Below are 20,125 nucleotides of genomic sequence, written 5' to 3'. Positions count from 1 at the left end.
GCCTAAGTACACACAAAAGTCATAGTGAAAATTAGAACAGAATAGTTTTCCTACCTATGACTTATCAATCATATATTTATTCTTATGATTTAGAGAATGAGAGAAATCTGAAGCAAAAAATAATAGGTTCAGTTGTATAAAAATGCAGAAGTGTGGAATGATGAAAATTCCATAAAAACAAGAGAACAAGAGTGTTTGTTATAAATATGACTGCATATTTAAAGTTTAATATCTACAATACATCAGGTTCATTTAAACCAGGGTCTCAAGGGGACCAGGGCATGCAGACAGTTTCATATTCCAGAAATCCCGACATTAAGCCAGCTTGTGAAATGCTAAGCCTCTAAAGTTAATTAAAGAAATTCAGATGCAAACAATTATAAGGGGCCATTTAACACATATCAGATAAACAAGTAAAAGGATAAAGGATGAAATTCAGCACTAGTGAGACTGTTGGGAAATCGTTGCTAGGAAAAGTATAAATTGGTTGATTTTTGGAGTAAGAGCCACATAAAAGAAAAAAAAAAGATCCTTCCTACCAGAAAATGGTAAGTAATTCATAAGAAGAACAAAGCTATGATTATAGAAGTATTTATAACAGAACTCATTGATGTTAGTTAAAAATAAAATTACCCCAAATACTCAATAGTAAAGCAATCGTGAAGTAAATAATGCTATAGAAGCTAACAGTCATTTATCAGGAACGAAGATGTAGGAACCTTCTGCAAAGGAAGCGAAGCCTGTGTGTGTGTGTGTGTGTGTGTGTGTGTGTGTGTGTGTGTGTGTGTGTGTGTGTGTGTGTGTGTAAATAGGAGGGGAGAGGTAGGTAAATTGCAAGTCTCGAGTCCTGAAGATGTTTCTGAAGACCAATCTCTCTGGCAGCTTTCCTCTCCCCCGACAGTTGTTTGTAAATGTCTTAGCCATTACTCACATTGAAGCTTGTGTGGCTCAGACCTGTCATCTTAACTACTCAGGAGGCTGAGATCCAAGGATCATGGTGTGAAGCTAACCCGGGCAGGGAAGTCCATGAGACTCTTATCTCCCATTAACCACCAAAAAGCCAGAAGTGGAGCTGTGGCTTAGGTGATAGGGAGCTAGCTTGGGGGGCAGGGGGAGAGGGCAGAGGGATACAGAGCTGGGAACAAAGCCCAGGGACAGTGCCCAGGGTCTGAGTTCAAGCCCCAGGCACCAAAAAAAAAAAAAAAGGTAAATGAAGCTTGTGATTTTTGTTTTCTTTTATGTGAAAAATCACACTGCCTCTCAGCAGATTTCTAAGTGTCTGATACAGTCCGTATCGGAAGACAGATCTCCAGAAGGTGTTTCTCTTGTGTAACAAACTCTGTCTCCAGTGACCCACTTACCCCTTCCTCAGCCCCCAGTGCATTTCTTGCTTCTTTGAGTCCTGCTGTTTTAAATTTCACACACAAATGAGATCAACTGTATGAACCTTGTTAAGGTGGAAACGATGAACAAGGAATTTTGCATTCTGACCTACTATAAACACACACACACACGCACACACACACGCACACGCACACGCACACATACACACACACACCAACAGTAGTAGTTCCAGGGATGCACAATCCTTGCATTCCACCTCTCCCCATGGCTGGATGGAGAACAGACGTCTGTCAGGAGCCAGCACAGATTCTGGAAGACTTTAGAGGACCTAACTTCCTTCTTTAGAAACCACTTGAGGAAACCTCTTTTCCTTCTGCAGATGAACCCAGACGTACCTCGTGCTAAAAGCTATTGGCTGCCATCTTGTGGCCATTCAGGGAAGTACAAATTGTTGGAAAGCAACTGTGGGATGCTAGCTGAGTTTCTGATCAAGCCTTGTCTGAAGCTTGATGTCTCTGAGCTTTGTAGGCACATGAACCAATAAATTTCCTTCATTACATCAGTCAAGGTTAGTGATTTGTTCAGACGCTTGGGATTTCTAGTGAACACAAGCTGTTACATACGGAAAGCGTATTTGTTTCCCCAAATGCTGCTTGAGTTTTCCAAAGAAAAGGAGCTGGCCAGAAGAGGTGGTTATATTGTACCCATATCAACCACATGCAGAAGAAAGCAGAAAGACCTTCGCTATCATTCCTCCAGACACAGGTATGGAAATCCACACAATGGGCTGAGGATGTGGCTTAGTGGTAGAGTGCTTGCCTAGCCTGCATGAAGCCCTGGGTTCGACTCCTCAGTACCACCTACATAGAAAAAGCCAGAAGTGGTGCTGTGGCTCAGGGACAGTGTCCAGGCCTTGAGTCCAAGCCCCAGAACTGGGAAAGGAAGAAAGAAAGGAAGGAAGAAAGAAGGAAAGAGAAAGAAAGAAAGTTAACCCAAGGTCTAAACGTAGTATTGTATGCAATTCAAATTCAAAAATGCAAGTTTTAGGCTTTTGTTTTCAGAAGTGTATGTTCTCAGCCGTCTTGAGTGGAAGGCACAGCGATTGCCCATCTGCCCTGCCCTGCCCCCAGACACAGCCTCCTGTCAGCGTCCCTCAGGATGGTCCAGTGAATGCAATCGAGCGGCCTGCAGTGGCACACCAGCCTCACTCGAAGTCTGTGACTACATTAGGGTTCATTCTTGGCGTGATACATTTTTTTATGGGTTTGGACAATGTATGTCAACACATTTCCATCATTGCATTGCTGTGCATGCATTATTCTGTGCCTCTGCACCTTTCTTCCCCTTATCCCTGGGAACCTTTGTTTTTCCAGAATGTTCCATGGTTGGAATCATGTAATATGTCTAGCCTTTTCGAATTGATGTCTTTCATTTAAAGTGTGTGTGTGTGTTCACATGTATGTGTGGGACTGAGGGTCAGATCAAGGGCCCCATGCATGCTAGGAAAGTGTTCTGCCTCTTAACTCCAACCCCCCTCCTCCCCTCAGTAGTATGTATTGATCTTTTCATGGCTTATTGCTTGTTAATGTTAAGTAAGAGTCTATTGTCTGGATATAGTCGTTTTTATCCATCTCCACTAAAGGACATTTTTATTACCCACCCCCATATTCAGAAATTATGAATAAAACAGTTATAAACATCTATGTGCAAGTGTTTATGTGGAGTAAGTTTTCTTTGGCTAACTACTCCCCTAGGATAGCTTCAAATGGTGATCTTTAGATCTCAGGCTCCTATGTAGTAAGGATTATAGGGATGAGCCACCAGGGCCCTGGTAAAAAAAAATTTAAGCATAATTGATATGTTAAAAAGGGGTAAAATGGAATGTTAATAATACTCTCAGTTAAAACTATAAAAGGCAAAGTCAAAATGGGAGGAAAAATGAGAACAAAGATCAAGAAAAAGGAATAGGTAATAATCATATGGTATATATTGGTCCAGTGTAATCAATAATCACTCTGAATATCAATTATCCAAGTGTATCAATGAACAGACAGAGATTGTGAGGGTGAATCAATAAACAAGCTTGAATTATTATGCTGTTGTTAAGAAATCCATTTTAAGAGTAAATGAATGTAGAAACATAGATTATGCTAAAACAAACCAAAAGAAATTGGAAGAACCCATGTTCATTTCAGGCAAAGCAGATATAAAAGAAACTTATTGGAGACAAAATGCCTGTAATCCTACCTATTCAGAAGGATCTTGGTTCAAAAATCGGTCCCATTGGAAAAAGTCTGCAAAGCTCTTACCCAGCAAAAAAACAGAAGTGGAGGTGTGGCTGGAGTGGTAGAGCACCAGCCTTGTGTGAAAATAATCAATGAGAGCTTGAGGACCTTAGTTCAAGCAAGCCACACACACACACACACACACACACACACACACACACACACACAGAGTTACAACAAATCTCAATGTATGTGCTTGTAAAAAGAGAATGTCCAAATATACAAAGTGAAAATTGATGAAACTGCAGAGAAATGGAGGAGCCCAGTGTTATAGTTGGAGACTTCAACACCCATCTGTCAGAGAAAGTCAGAATTTAGGAAAACTCAAGACTACCACCAATCAGCCAGATATAACAAACAGCTCGACACCACTTTACCCCACCTCCTTCTCAAGACTGCATGACACATTCACCAAGAAAGACTGTGACCTGGTCCAGATGTACCTCAACAAATTTAAAAGAATGCACAGCTTACCATGTCTGCTTTCAGACCACAACGAGTTTCAACTAGAAAACAACGATAATAGAAAGATGGCTGGAAAACCCCCCATTCATGTAGAGAGGACACAACTGGAAGGATCAATCTCAAGAGAAACAAAATGAGTATTTTGAACTAAATAAAAACGTGACAAGTAAACTTGTAGGATGCAGCAAAAGCAGTACTAAGGGGGGGGGGACTCAGAGCATTGAGTACAGGCATTGGGGGAAAATAAAGGAAAACTGAAAAGCGTCACTTACACTTTCTGTTTAGGAAACTAGACAAAGAAGGGCAAATTGAATTCCAAGTGAGCAGAAGAAAATAAATAATAAAAGATAGAACAGGGAAACTAAAATTCAAAATAGAAAATTTACAAAGAGAAAACAGAATGAAACAAGAACTAATCTTTTCAGCTCTTTGTATTTCTACACTGAATCTGCAACCTTTCTTTCTTTCTTTTTTTTGTTTTTTGTTTTTGTCAGTCATGGGGCCTGAGCTCTGGGCCTGAGTGCTGTCCCTCAGCTCTTCAGCTCAAGGCTAGCACTCTACCACTTGAGTCACAGCGCCACTTCTGGCTTTTTCTGCTTATGTGGTGCTGAGGAATTGAACCCAGGGCCTCATGCATGCAAGGCAAGCGCTCTACCACTGAGCCACCTTCCCAGCCCTGCAACCATTCTTTCTTTTCCCTTCCTCCCTCCTTCCCTTCTTCCCTCCCTTCCTGCTTCCCTCCCTCCCTCCCTCCCTTCTTCTCTTCCTTCCTTCCTTCTTCCCCCTTCCTTCCATTCCTCTCTCTTTCTTTCCTTCTTTCTTTCTCACTTTCCTTTTATAGTGGTTCTCAGATTTGAACTCAGAGGTAGGTACTCTACAACATAAGCCATGACCCCCAACCCTTTTTGCTTATTTCTCAGATAGGGTCTCAGTGATTTTGCTCAGGGATGACCTCCTACCTCTACCTCTTTACATAGCTGCGATTACAGGCATGCACCACCATGTCTGGTTTGTTCTTTGAGATACAGTCTTGCTTGCTTTTTGCCTGGGCTTGGCTCAAATGGTGATTCATTTACCTCTGACGGCCAAGGAGCTGGGATTAGACATGAGTCACCAGACTCAGCCTCTTCTCATAGGTTTCTGTTCTGGTAAGCTCTATCAAGCTATCTCTATCCCTAGTTTGGAGTATTCTTCTACTCCATGACCTTACTTCTTTTTTTGGACCTAAATTGTAAGGGTTGTTGATTTTACATGTTGCTAGTCACAGTGGTGACTTCCAAACATCTCACATGTAAAAGACCAGCTGGCATTCCTTTTGTATACCTATCACCGCCATGAAAGATTGTTTTTAGCTGCTTCTGTTGCTTAGGGGAGGGGAAAACTCCCCACTGCCCTCTAAGTTAGAAGCCATGACCACTGATGAACCAGCACTGACGCTGCTGCTGACTTCTTCAGACACAAGGACGGTTTGCAAAAGATAACAGAGCTCTGCTGGAGTACAGGATGTCATCTGAGAGACAATGCACTTTCTGAAATTTAAAAAATGAAGCCAAAGCAAATATCCCCATACCAGGAAGCTGTGGATTACAAAGCAAAAAGAAATGGAACCTCAGCTTATTTGCAAACAGAAGTGGCCACTTGAAGCTCAGGTTTGGGGCAGAGCAGGAGCGACAGGCACATGCGGCCTGGTGGTTCTTTGCAAAGCAATTCTGAGGCCTTTCCCCTTTTAACCAGTGATTTTTCTTACCCTAATGAACCCCAGATGCTTCCAATAAAAAGAATGGCTTGTATTCAAGCCCTTTGCTAATTCTGCCTAGAGGTAAGAGGGAAAGGGTGGAGGGGGAAGCTGTGTTTCACATCATTAATTTTAAATATCCTATTTTGTTTTATTTTCAGAATGAAATGGTATGGAACAGTGTAATGAGCAATAGAAATATGGAACCAAGAAGCAATTATATCTTCAAAAAAAGCAAAATGAGAGCAAGTAAAAGGCCTTGCACAAGTTAGCATACAAACAGGCAGATCAGAACATCATTTACTGAGCCCAAATACATGCCTAGTGTTATGTCTGTAAATTATCTTTGCAAACATCATATTATACCGTTGGAGACTCATTTCTTGGCGCTCGTAAAAATTGGATTTCTCAAGAGTTCTCTAAAACATCTTAAATTTCATTTCTTCCAGTATTGTCTCTAGTCGGTGGCCACTGTGAGGGGTTCTGGGGGCAGTGGCATACGGGGGGCTAGCATGTGCCTAGAAAGTTCCGACAGTCCAGTTGAAGAGACAGACCCACGCGGGGCTGTGAGGCATATGCTGGGCACACTGCATCATGGCCTATGGAATTCTGGGTGGAAACAGGAAGCGGGACTTTCCCAAAGACATAGGCAGGAACTGAAGTTATCTATGCAGTTCAAGAACAGCAGGGACCAGCTAGAAGACAGGGAAGCCCAGTCTTCAATCACTGTGGAAGAAAATACCCAGAGTTCCTTGGAGAAAGAATAAGAAATATAAAACCAGGTCCTTAGTCAAAGGTCTCTGGGGCTAACGTAGGCCTAACTAAAATTTCATAATCATTCTGTTTGGAATAAGGAATGGTGGTTATTATATAATATAATATTACATATGTTATATATTATAGGATTATATATTATATATATTATATTATAGGAGCTATACCTGTGCTGCTCCCAAGTATGACATCCAAACACGGTGTTATATAACAAAGCAAAATGCCCAAACACTTACATGGAGACCTGGTTCAAAGTTGTGCATCTGAGAGGAGCTGTCTGAGATGATATATTGAACAGGGAGGAATGACCTAGAAAGAAGTTCTCCATACAAGTTTTCATATAAAATTATAAAGCAGATGCTGATGCCCCTAATAATGAAATCATGCTTAGGAGATAGGAGGGATACCCTGTGGAAAACAATTTTGTTTAGAATCTTCAGAGATAAAATAGAAAGTTACACAACGTAAAAAGAGAATGAGAACATCAGGAATACGTATGTACTAAATAAATATGGTAGAGGCTGACTAAAAAAATTCATCAATTCCATTTCCTCTTTGAGGCATATATGAAAATTATATTTCCTGGAAGCCTTTGCAAACTATGACCAGAATATGGATGCAAATGAAGCATGTAACTTTTAGTCCTGGCCATAAAGTATCCTAGGTGATTTTCTCTAGACACTATGACATCCAGTAGAAAGAAAGAGTCATAGTTTTTCTGAATCAGTTTGGAGGTCACCTGCTCTGAGCTCCCCAAACTTGCATCCAACAGTGACAAAGACAAGAAACCAACTTTCATTTTGCTTTCTGGGTTTGTTTTGCAGCCTACAGTAGCTTACTTTGGATATATAGGGAATATCCTTATGTCTTCAATCATTGTGGAAGAAAATGGCTCGGGTGACTTGGGAAATATACGGAACCAGAAACAAGATCTTTAGCCAACGATCTCCACAATGAAGTAGAACTAATATAAGTCTAGATAAAATATTGAAAAAGAAATATAGAGGATGAACCACGAAGCGCCCATATAAGTATAATTGGTGTTTCGAATGGAGAGACTTGAGTAGGGGAAAGGAAATATAACAAGGGATAGTAGACAAAGAATTTTCTAGAATTCAGACATGATATGAATTTGTAATTTGGAAAAAAATAATTATTCAGTGTTCTGGCTTATACATTCTAGTAGATTTCACCAAAATTATTACAAAAAAAACAAATGAACAGAAAATGAGCCAAAGCATAGAAATACACTATTATCTCTTGTACTTGTTTCATTCATTCATTGATTATTTTTGCCAGTCCTGGGGCTTGAACTCAAGGGCCTGGGCACTGTCCCTGAGCTTCATTTGCTCAAGGCTAGCACTCTACCACTTGAGCCACAGCACCACTTCTGGCACTTCTGGTACCGAGGAATTGAACCCAGGGCTTCATGCATGTTAAGCAAACACTCTACCACTGAGCCTCATTCCCAGCCCTCACTCATTGATTCTTTAATTCATCCATATAAGAACTGATTTTTAAGAATATGCCAATATGTCATGTTCCTTGTTGAGAACTGGAAGTTTGTATATAGTTCAATTGGAAGTCAGAGAAGTTTATAGGAAAGCATAATTTAGAGAAAGGAGGATTAGATTAAGGGCATTCTGACATCATGTGGCATAATTCATGCCAAAAGATGCTAATAATTAAGCAAGGTTAGAATGAAGGAGATACATGGACAGGAGTTAGAAGTAATACTAGAAATGCAGGCAGGAACCATGTTGAAAATTAGCTTGAGAACTTCCTTAGAAGCAAGGTACTCATTGGGTAAGACCTTCCTTAGAAGCAAGGTACCCATTGGATATGACTTTCCTTAAAAGCAACGAATTCATTGGGTGAGACTTTCCTTAGAAGCAAAATACTCATTGGGTGATTGCAAGAATAGGGAAAGGCTTTTCTAAAAACAAATTCCCTCCACTGGCCTGTCTATAATAACACAGCTCTCAAGACCTATTGAGTTTTTTTTTTGGGGGGGGGTGGCTGGTCGTGGGGCCTGAACTCTGGGCCTGGGCACTGTCTCTCACTTCTTCAGCTCAAGACTAGCACTCTACCACTTGAGCCACAGTGCCACTTCTGGCTTTTTCTGCTTATGTGGTGCTGAGGAATTGAACCCAGGGCCTGATGAATGCAAGGCAAGCACTCTACCACTGAGCCACTTTCCCAGCCCTGAGCTATGGATTTTGACTGGGATGGAACATTTTGCAAATCTGCCCCCCTGGGACACACAAGAGAAGTACATTAGCCAGGTAGACCAGCACTCCGATATACTTGTATTTGCAACATAGCACCTCTGTCACCAGCTTGGAACTTTCCATGTGCTCTTCTACTCTCTAGCTTTTACTAATGATGGATGGAAAGATGGTAAAATATAAGACTAGAGGGAAAAAATGGGGCTTGAGCATACTGTAATATCCTCGCACTTGGGAGGTTGAAATAGGAGGATCATGTGTTCACGGCCAACGTAGGCTACACAGTATCTCTTGTCTAAAAGAAATAAAAAGTAAAAGAAGAAAAGTGGGGCAGGACATAGAGCGTAGTGGGAGGCAACTAGAGAGAAGAAAATATACAGAAATAAGAATGTATAGAGTAAGGGACTTCAAGAATAAGGATCACAAAGAGAATTTCGAGAAAATCTCTTCGTTGTACAATGCTGTTATAGGCAAGACAGGCAAGACCTGTATTATGTTTCAGTGCTTTGGGAGCAGACTTCTGCTTTATTTTAAGGTACAATTGGCCATGAAGGAGACCCAGTTGTATTTGGGTTATATTTTCACACACCATTTCCTGATTGAAGAAATCTAAAAGGTAGAGTGCCCCAGAATTAAAAGAAAGCTCTTGCCCAGAGGAAGGTTCAGAGACGGAGCAACCTTGAGCAGGTTGACAGTGCTCAACTGTCTAAAAAGGAGACTTCTGGTGGGGTGAAGTTAATGGGGACAGATTTTCATCTACTTCATCATCTTGTCCATTTCACTGTTTTGGGAACAAATCGGTTGCAAGTCCTTGGAGAATTAGATGAGATCTGAATATAATTCTGATCCAAAGAGACTTTGTCCAACATGAAAACATTACCCACAGTTCTGGACTGGTGTCAAGACCTATCCCGAGAATGTGGGAGCCAGTGGAAAATTGGTGGAAGCAGAAGTTCTTTCTTTCTTTTCTTTTCCTTTTTTTTTTTTTTTGAAATTGTCAGTCATGGGGCTTGAACCGGGGGCCTGGGCACTGCCCCTGAGCTCTTTTGCTCAAGGCTAGCGCTCTACCGCTCTGAGCCATTGTGCCACTTCTGGTTTTCTGGTGGTTCATGGGAGATAAGAGCCTCACAGACTTTCCTGCCCCTGGCTGGCTTTGAACCACATTCCTCAGATCTCAGCCTCCTGAGCAGCTAGGATTATAGGTATGTGCCACTGGGTGCCTAGCCATGGCTAAGTTTCTTCAACAATTCTGCGGGTGATGGAGGAGGTGGATCTTCTCCCAAGATGAAATCATCATAGCGCCGGCAGGCAGGTGGGCCATGAGGGGAAGATTATGCAGAGCGGGTTCTTTATTCATTTCACATGGGGGGATTGAGACAAATGCCAGGGACTTTCTCCGGCAGAAAGAATTTGTGCATAGGCAACAGCGGTCCCTTCTCTAGAGATCCAATCCTTTCTGTTCCTGGAAAGGCCTGACAAGTTGCTCTGAAGTATGGAAATGGCTCTGGCTCACTGGAGACAAGTCCGTCTCTCTCAGACTCTCGCATTCTGACTGCCTCTTAATCTCCTGCGACCATTCGAAGGACTCAAGTGGGGATTGTAAGCATGCCGGGGCCGTGGCTGGTGACAAGTGTTTCTGGAGACCTGAGAAGTATGATTACGTTCAGAATCAGCATAGCTAGGCCTCAAACCTGGCTTCGACTCTTTGTTTCCTTCAGACAGGATGAGATCAACTCTCTGGCCAGATGAATTTCAGATAGCCCCTCCTCTAAAGGATATTTCTTTTTAGACTCATTCATTCTCAGAGCTCACAGCCGCTTATCTCTTCCAGATTGTGGTAGATACACTGGGCTCTGCCCTATTGCAGGAGGTAGCTTCATGGCTTGAGCTTTGTCCTGGTCCAAGTGGCCAGGTCTGATCTCAGAGGATCTGGGGACAGATGGCTGAGGATGGTCCCTACAAAGTTCATTGGGGGCAGCTTCAGGATGTATTAAACAGGACACAGCCACATTTCCTCCTGACATACCCAGAGGCCGGCACCAATGACCCTCACACATCAGATCACATCTCCTCCGGTCCCTAGCTTCCAACCGAGATCCTCAGATCTCAGCCTCCTGAGTAGCTAAGATGACAGGTGTGAGCCACCTGGGCCCAGCTGATGCCAACTTTGCTACTCTGTGGCTGTTGAATGTAAATGTCATAATCCCAGCTCTGTCCATTCCCCTGTTTTCAGGACAATGGTTCCATGCCGGATGCTCCACTTACCGTCTCTATGTATAACTACCTCCTCCTTTCACACAACAGCTATGACCGTTCACCTCTCAAGCCAATAGGAGCCGCTTTCATGAGCTCTGATTCTTCCCGGAACCTCTTTCTTCCTCCTCTCCTCCAGCTGGGTGGGCAGCCACACTCATTAATTAAACGTTAATTAGACATTAATTAAACATGTAGGTTTCTGAGTCGGCCTTTGCTTTCACACTTAACTACAAAGCTACAAGGCGGGCATTCCTACAATGCTAACCATGGGGTCTCCATCTGTAAAGCGGGAATAACAATAGTAGCACAGCTCACAGACCTCTCACAGACACCGAGGGAGGAAAAATGAGTGGGGAAAGTTAGCAAGTGAGAGCTCCATGAGACTTTTTTATTTTTCTGTCCATCGTGGGGCCTGGGCCTCTTCAGTTCAAGGCTAGCGCTCTACCACTTGAGCCATGGCGCCACTTCTGGCTTTATTTGCTTATGTGGTACTGAGGAATTAAACCCAGGGCCTCGTGCATGCAAGACAAGCACTCTACCACTGAGCCACCTTCCAGCCCCTAGAAGAGACTTTGTTACAGTGTTACTTAATGCCTTCAAAGATCTCACTGCATGCTCAGAACTAAGTGCAAATGGCTTCAGCCTTTCCGATTTATGCTGTTTCTCTCTTTAGTCCATCTCTGGCCACTTTTTCCCCCTCAAACCCCACAGACTAGACAGCAAGAACTTCTTTTTGTTTTTCTTTTTTTTGTCGGTCATGGGTCTTGAGCTCTTCTTCAGCTCAAGGTGAATGCTCTACCACTTGAGCCACAGCACCACTTCCGGTTTTCTGGTGGTTCACTGGAGATAAGAGTATCACGGACTTTCCTGCCCAGGCTGGCTTTGAAGCACAATCCTCAGATCTCAGCCTCCTGAATAGCTAGGATGACAGGCGTGAGCCACCGGTGCCCGGCCGTGTACTTCCTCATCACAGGGTCGCTGTTGCATTTTGCCCGGAATACGGTTCTTCTTCCCTCCATCCGCTCACTCACTAGCTCTCTTCGCCTGTATTCACCTTCAGCTCAGAAGCCACGTCCTTCAGAAACTCCTTCACCACACCGGCCCTCCGCACTGGCGTGTTTTGCTTGCTTTTTGCTCACCCTGGCCTCACTGAGTCAGCTGGACTTCTCTGACCTAGCATCGGCTTTCCAACAAAATTTCATTTGTCACAAGTGTGGAGATGGAGGACTCCAAGTTCAAGATGCCATCAGATCCCCTCCCTGCACCCCAAGTGTGGTGGGGACCCCGTCTTGGTTTGCAAATGGCTGTCTTCACATGTGTTCTCACATGGTAATGAACAGGGCCCTACTCTCATTCAGAAAGGTTCTACCTTGATGAAGTCATCCCCTCCCCAAACCCCACATTCAGAATCCATCACAGCCCTGGGTGGCGGGAGGGTGGCGGGGGAGTGTTCAACGGATGAATTTGACAGACCACAATCATTCATTCCACAGCACTTGCCAATAGACATAGCTCTGAGAGGGACTGTGTGTGTCTGCTCTTCGATTTGTCTCTAGAACCTAGTGTCTCATACTCAGGGGGTGCTTATGAGTTCAAAACAGGGGACAGAACACCGTAACCCTGGAGGCCTGTGTGTTGAGCGCACCTCGCCTGCCACCCGTGGGGTGGAGAGGTTGAATGCTGTGGGGTGAGGTTGGAGCGATGCGAGAGGCTGGATACTATGGGAAGCAGCTTTCCTTCCACTCCAGGCTCTTCTAACGATCAGCAAGTTACGAAGGGCGCCCACTTTTTCCCTCCAGCCACGAGGCCTTCTGTGAACTGTGAAACAATTGATTCTTCTCAAACACACTAAGCGCATTTCAATGTCCATAATTACAGTTGCATTTCCGAGAAGGACACTAATTATCCTTAACTCATGGATTAGTCTTACTGCATGGGAGGAAAGCAACTCACACACACACACACACACACACACACACACACACACACACACACACAGCCACGTGGAGAGACCCCCAGCCCCTCCTCATCCCCACCATAGGTCTTGTGGAATTCTTTCTACTTAGCCTTCAAGGTCTGGCTGCTTCCCAGCTCTAACCATAGGACATTGTTCAGCCTGATCTTTAGCAGCTTAAAGGGAGAAAGCAAAGCATTACGATTATTTCTGGGGGAAAAAATTGTGTGCCTGGTTTATTCTGAATTTATGAGCATAGTGTGCCTTGTAGTTGATATTTGCTCATTTTGCTTTGGGTGTTAGGAAGCTCCTAGTTAGGTAAAGAGGAGTGATTTTTTTTCGCCTGCATTTGTTTCTTTAATTTAAGTGTTTTTAGGGCTAGGAATGGGGCTCAATGGTAGAGTGCTTGCCTCGCATGCATGAAGTCCTGGGTTTGATTTCTTTGTACCATATAAACAGAAAAAGCTGGAAGTGATGCCATAGCTCAAGTGGTAGAGTACTAACAACTGTGCCCAGGCCCTGAGCCCAAGCCCCAAGACTAAAAAAAAAATTGTTATTATAAAGGTAACATTCAGAGGGGTTTCAGTTACATAAGTCAGGTAAAGAGTACATTTCTTTTTGGACAATGTCACCCTCCCTTTTCTTCTCTCCCAGTGATTCCCCTCCCATCCCTAACCACAGTTTCATAGTTCATTTCCCACATAGTGTCCAGTAAGTATCATTGCTGCATTTGTTTGCCTTTTGTCCTCCATTCTTGTGCCTCAAGGTTGGGGTGTGGGGGGGGAGTATTGAATTATATTTTATTTTTTGCCAGTCCTGGGGCTTGAATTCAGGGCCTGGGCACTGTCCCTGAGCTTCTGTTGCTCAAGGCGAGCACTCTACCACTTGAACCACAGCGCCACTTCCGGCTTTTTCTGTTTATGTGGTACTGAGGAGTCGAACCCATGGCTTCATGCATGCTAGGCAAACGACCTACCACTAAGCCACATTCCCAGCCTAAGAGGTGTGAATTTTAAATGTAGGGAAATACCTTGATCTGAAGCTCTGCTGATCTTTTCCTTGAGAATACTTCCAGCTGCTCCCCATAAAGATGCCATCCTCCAATCTACAGGGGCTGTGAGCTAAGATCCCAGAGAAAGACAGATAGAAACATTGAGACAGAGATGACAAAGCTTCCCTCTTAACTTTAGTTAATTTGATTTTTTTTTTAAAGCAAAAGCAGTTTCTAAGCCCTGTCATCTGATGACATCCTGTTCGGCAGAATTATGACCTTGCTGTCATCCTGATCTGGAGACTCCGTCTGGTGTAAAAAGTTAGGTTTGGGAGCCAGGTTGACAAATGGTGGACTTACCATGCTTCACCCAGCCATGGAGCCCATGTGACTGGGTGGAGAGATAGCTTGGGAAATGGGTGATGCACACTTCAGGGTGTGCACATGCAGGTCAGTGAAATGTGGAGGAGAAACCCTCCAGCTGCAGACAGCAGAGCCCCCGAGCCGGGAGGCAGGCGTGATAGAAAGCAGAAAGAAGGGAGGCTTGCACTCACATACTTGAGCTTTCTGGAGTGGGAATGTTTTGTTGTCTTCAGTCTTCCAGGCCTCCTGCCTCAGTCCCCTGATCCTGAGGCCTTCAGCTTCTTGGGCTGGGTAGGCCTCGGTTTGTTCAGCTTTCCAGCCTGCAGACGGCCATTGTGGAACTCTGCAGCCCTGGAGAGTCAGCCAGTCTAATAAATCCCCTCTTGACGGGCACCTGTGGCTCATGCCTGTAATCCTCGCTGCTCAGGAGGCTGAGATCTGAGGACTAAAGTCGAGGGCAGGAAAGTCCCCGTGAGACTCCTATCTCCAGTTAATCACAGAAAAAACTGGAAGTGACACTTGGAGGCAAGTGGTACCCTGGAGCAAAAAGGAGCTCAGGAACAGCGCCCAAGCCTAGAGTTCAAGCCCCAGAAACAGAAAAAAAATTCCCCTCTTATCATTCAGGTTTCTTCTGTGGAGAATCCTGACCAAGATAGATGGCAAGATTAATTTCCTCTGCTCCCATAGTGAGAATGACCCCCTTTACACTGGAGCTTCAGTAAAGACACAACCAGTGGAATGTCTGAGCGTGGAAGGGAGCAGATGGAGTGGGTGGGGCCACGTATGCAGAAGAGGACCGCAGAAGCCTGAGAGGTCGGCCCATCCTGGGACTGGAATCTCACCCAGGCCTCACCAAGGAGAAATACAAGTAACTGGCCCCGAATGCCCTGGAAGATGAGCGGAATTACAGGTTTAGTGAATGACGAGGTTTCGAGCCCACTTTATCCGAATCTTAAAGGTTGTGATTCATTCAGGTGGTCCTTGTGTGAGAATTCTATTCCCACAAGTATGGGTCGGTCTGCCATTCATAAATCAGAAAGCCTTGGCGCTCATGGGTACATTCATCTTAACCTCTCATTTTGCCGTGCAGAACTCCAGGCGGACAGGTGAAGTCCCTTGCCGCCATCTCGGCTTCAATTTCTTCAGCAATAAGTCAGGACGTTTCGACTTTTAACTCTGTAAATATTAACTCGTATGAGAAAGATTATGAATTCTGCAAGGGCAAAGTTTGCATTAAACACAGGAGAGGGCTATAACATTTAGCAGATTTTTAGAAGGTGCTAAGGAAGGGGTAGACATTGATGGCTAAGAAATAAGGCTAACAGAGTGGCCTCAGGATCTCTATCCTCCTCCTCTTCCTCACCGGCCTGCTCTGAGGAAGATTACAGTCACCTGAGTAAGGCGGACTTCACTGTTAACTGCTCTTAATTCCTCTTTTGTTAAAAGTTGGCAAGATTTCTCTGAGAAAACAGACAACAGTACCTAGTAGGAAAGAATCTACTTCTTGCTTTGTAACACTGAAGTTGAAACAAAGACTAGATTCACTCAAGGATCTGCTGAGGGTTTGAAATTCCACCCCAATCCATCCATCCTGTGAATTCATTAGATGCTGTTAAAATTAAAATTAATATTCAGAGGAGAATGGTTTGGCAGGCAACTGTAGCCACAGAAAAATTTCTTTGGCTTTTTTTTAATATTAAAAAGTTGCAATTTGAAAAAGCATAAAAACCTCTTTTCCCTTTGTTAAATAGAACACAGAAGAGGAGGGTGAGTTAGATGCATAATCTAATATTTAATAGTTCTCATGCAAATCTGGCCAGCAGCCTCTCCGTATGCTTTATTAAAATTTATATTGTGCCTATAGATCCAAAGAGGGAAAAATTGAATGTATCTCAAAAAATAATTATACTGTTTTATATATATATAAAGGAAAACGTCTCCCTTCTTCCCACAGCCTCATGAGTAGATCATAGAAAAGGAGACATTTTGGAGAGGCCCTTAGCTTTGGAGAGTGTATCTTAATTTAAACTTTTGTTGTTGTTTTTGCAAAACAGGCAAACACAAGGAAGAAGCACTTCAACAAGGTTCATGTGCACCCCCTGCTGAAGGAAAGTTAAAATCACTATTTACATCAGGGGATAAAAGCAAACCAGAAAAACTCCGTGCTAACACTCATCGTGTTTCTCTTGGCTATAAAAGTCTTTAACCACATTTATCCTAGCTTGAATTTTTCTTGAACAAAGATCTGATATAGATCAGCTCTTAGGGCTTCACGGGAAGGTACAGCTATAAGAAAAGCCTGATTTGTCTCGTACTGGGACGCTGTCAGAAAAGGCAAAATGTGCTCCTTAGAACCTGCGGCTGTTGAAAAATACGTGGGCCTGCACATGGTGAAAGGAGAACCATATACGGGAGTAAAGCCGGACACCCCATCTCCATTTTGAATCTGTGTCTTCAGCTCTGAGCCATGCTCGCCTGCAGTCACTTTGTGGCCATCTTGCAATCCAGGAAGCACAGGGCTGGACTGATGGACAAACATCCTGGGAGAGGAGTCAAAGCTACCAGGCAGCAATAACTGTCTTATCATCACAAGGGCCCTGCAGACTGTTCCTGAGATAATTAGCAACCAGTCAACCTCTGACCAGCCCATTCCTGTGACCAGAACTGTTTAATAATTACATTGACCTCTTGCCCCATGTCTCCCATCCTTTCTCAATGCAAGCCTTAAGCACACAGATGGGCTGAAGTGCTTGGTGCCGCATTAACATGTCCTTGCTCTGCTTTGCACCACTACTTGTCTCTTTATGTGCCCTTTTTGGGGTAGCGGGGCTGGACGTGACCCAAAGAGCCTCTGGAGTTGGGCCTGCGATCTGTAATTCTCACTACAATGCTCACTGGATATATTAAGAAAATCAACTGAAGCTGGGTGCTGGTAGCTTACTCCTGTAATCCTAGCTACTTAGGAGGCTGAGATCTAAAGATCTCAGTTTGAAGCCATCCTGGGCAGGAAAGTCTGTGAGACTGTTATCTCCAATTAACCACCAGAAAACTGGAAGTGGCATGGTGGCTCAAAGTGGTAGAGTGCTAGCCTTGTGGGGGGGAAAAAAGCTCAGGGACATAGTGCCCAGGCCCTGAGTTCAAGTCCTGAAAATCTATTGGCTGTAGCAACATGTAGCTCCATGACTAGCTTAGAGGGTTTAAAAATACCACCATTTTCTAATATCTCTCACAGAGTAGGTTACAAAATGCCTTCCCAGGCATCTCATTTGATTTCAATCCAGTCTTGAGAGATGTGATTATCACCCGTTTTCCAGAGAGGTCCTGAGTCTGAGAAAGGTGGAAATGCTGGTCTCATGACATCTACAGTCTCTGTGGCTCCAGTGTCAACTGTTTCTGCCTCCTCCTTGTCTCCCTATTGGTCACCTTGTGTTGCGTTCTCCAAGCTCGGTGAGGTTAAAATTAGAGGGGGCAGTCATAGCTCTTACGGCCGAGCCCAGCAAATCCTATCATGGGCATCTTCTCTGATTACTGTTGACAGCCGATGACGGGAATTACTAAGGCTGAGTGCATGACAGCAAATGGGTTAACAACCTCTTTAATAGCTTTCTTTTCCCAGGACTTTCCCCAGGGTATTACACACCGACGCAGGGCTGTGCGCATCAGGCAAGTTGGCTCAGGGTGAGACTGTGACTCACTTTCCTCAGAAAGTGAACTTAAAAAAAAAAAAAAAAGCTGAGCTGGGTCAGTGGTCAAAGAGATTTACAAGCGAGGAGCAGCGTGACCCCTCGTCCATGTTTGCTCATGACTCGGTCGGTCTGTTTAATTTCAAGGAAAGCAAACAAAAAACCAGGAGTCAAATGTTTGCTGAGGTCTGAGTTTCACGGGCAGAGCAAACCTGCGAGGGATGTGCTGTCTGGAGGAGCGATTGCACACCCGTGTGCACGCCGTCTTCCCACTTCGCCCTTTCCTACTTGGTTACCAAGCACGCCTTCATTCAGCCTACCAGACCCAGGACCAACGCTGTGTTTCCTGATACCCCTCCTCCCAGCTCCCAGGGCTACTGGCCTCAGTGCCCTTCCCTCCAGCCCTGTGTTGTAACAATTTGCATGGTAGTTTCTCCCAGAAAAATAGTGGCTAGCAGAGAGGAGATTCAGAAGTCTACACTATAGGTGAGAGGTTTTTAAACTGTTTTCATCACAACTTACTTAGAGTCATAAAGACATAATCCAGTTATGAATGTATATCGATGGATGATAATGATAGACATAGATGATAGAGATAGATAGATAGATAGGTAGATAGATAGATAGAAGTAGGTAGGTAGACACTAGAGACAGGTAGGTAGGTAGGTAGGTAGATACAGAGATAGATACAGAGATACATAGAGGTAGGTAGATAATAGAGAGATGAAGATAAAGGATTGGTGATAGATGGATGATTGATTGATAGATGGCAGGAGATAGGTGGATGATAGACAAATGATAGATAGATGGTAAGTAGATTTAAAAATTTCTTTTTCTCAGTCATGGAGCCTGAACTCTGGGCCTGGGCGCTGTCCCTCAGCATTTCAGCTCAAGGCTAGCACTCTACCAATGAGCCACAGCACCACTTCCAGCTTTCTGAGTGGTTTATTGGAGATAAGAGACCCACAGAGTTTCCTGCCCAGGCTGCTTTTGAACCTCAATCCTCAGATCTCAGCCTCCTGAGTAGCTAGGATTACAGGAATGAGCCACCAGCACCTGGCAATAGGTAGCTTTATAAATTTGAAACTCAACTTCACAAAAGAAATCTATTGAAGTGGCGCTATCTGGGATTTGTTTTCCAGCTTATTCTCCATCGTTTCTTGTGATAGGTACTGTGGAGTACTACCTAATTGGTTTGCTGATGTGTCAGTGAATGATGACAGCTAACATTTTGAAAAATATTGGTGTGATTGACACTTCATTGGTCACACTCCTGGCCCCTACTTACTCTGCTTTTCTCTTCAGATCCTTTGAGTGCCTGGAACCAGAGGAGGTTTGACTAGGGCATGGGGCAGGACCGTTGTAGAACGTGTATGAGCACAGAGAACACAATAGAACGCCTGTCCTCTTCTGGCTCCTTGGACTGTGTTGAAACTTTCTTATAAGGAGGACTGAGTGCCAGAACTAACCAGGCTGTTCACAGAACGTTTCTGAAATTATGGGCATAGACAAGTCCACTCTGAGGGTCTCGATCAGGCATCTGCCAGCTACAATCCTTGGTCCAAATCCACATATCTACTTACATTTATTCATTCATTTTATTTTTTTTTTTGGTTAGTCATGGGACTTAAACTTAAGGCTTTGGCTCTGTCCCTGAGCTCTTCCGCTCAAGACTAATACTCTACCACTTTGAGCCACACAGCCACTTCTGGCTTTCTGGTGGTTAATTGGAGATAAGAGTCTCATGGATGTTCCTGCCCAGCTAGCTTTGGAACCTTGATCCTCAGAGCTCAGCCTTCTGAGTAGCTGGGATTATAGGTGTGAGCTGCCAGCACCCAGCTCTACTTACTTATTTATATATTGTCATGACTGAGTTTAATGGCTTCAATCAAGACTAAAGGACCCAGAAATCCAAAAATGTTTACTCTCCGGCTCTTGGCAGGGTAAGTTTGCCAACATCCTGGTATAGATGAGCAGTGTGTGCTCTCTCTCTGCCAGGAAACCATCATGGCTTAGAGGCCTCTTGGAGCCACTGGCAGAACAGGAC

The sequence above is a fragment of the Dipodomys ordii genome, unplaced genomic scaffold (genome assembly GCF_000151885.1).
Source record: "Dipodomys ordii isolate 6190 unplaced genomic scaffold, Dord_2.0 Scaffold10, whole genome shotgun sequence".
In the NCBI taxonomy this organism is placed as follows: domain Eukaryota; kingdom Metazoa; phylum Chordata; class Mammalia; order Rodentia; family Heteromyidae; genus Dipodomys; species Dipodomys ordii.
This window is presented reverse-complemented; position numbering follows the sequence as displayed.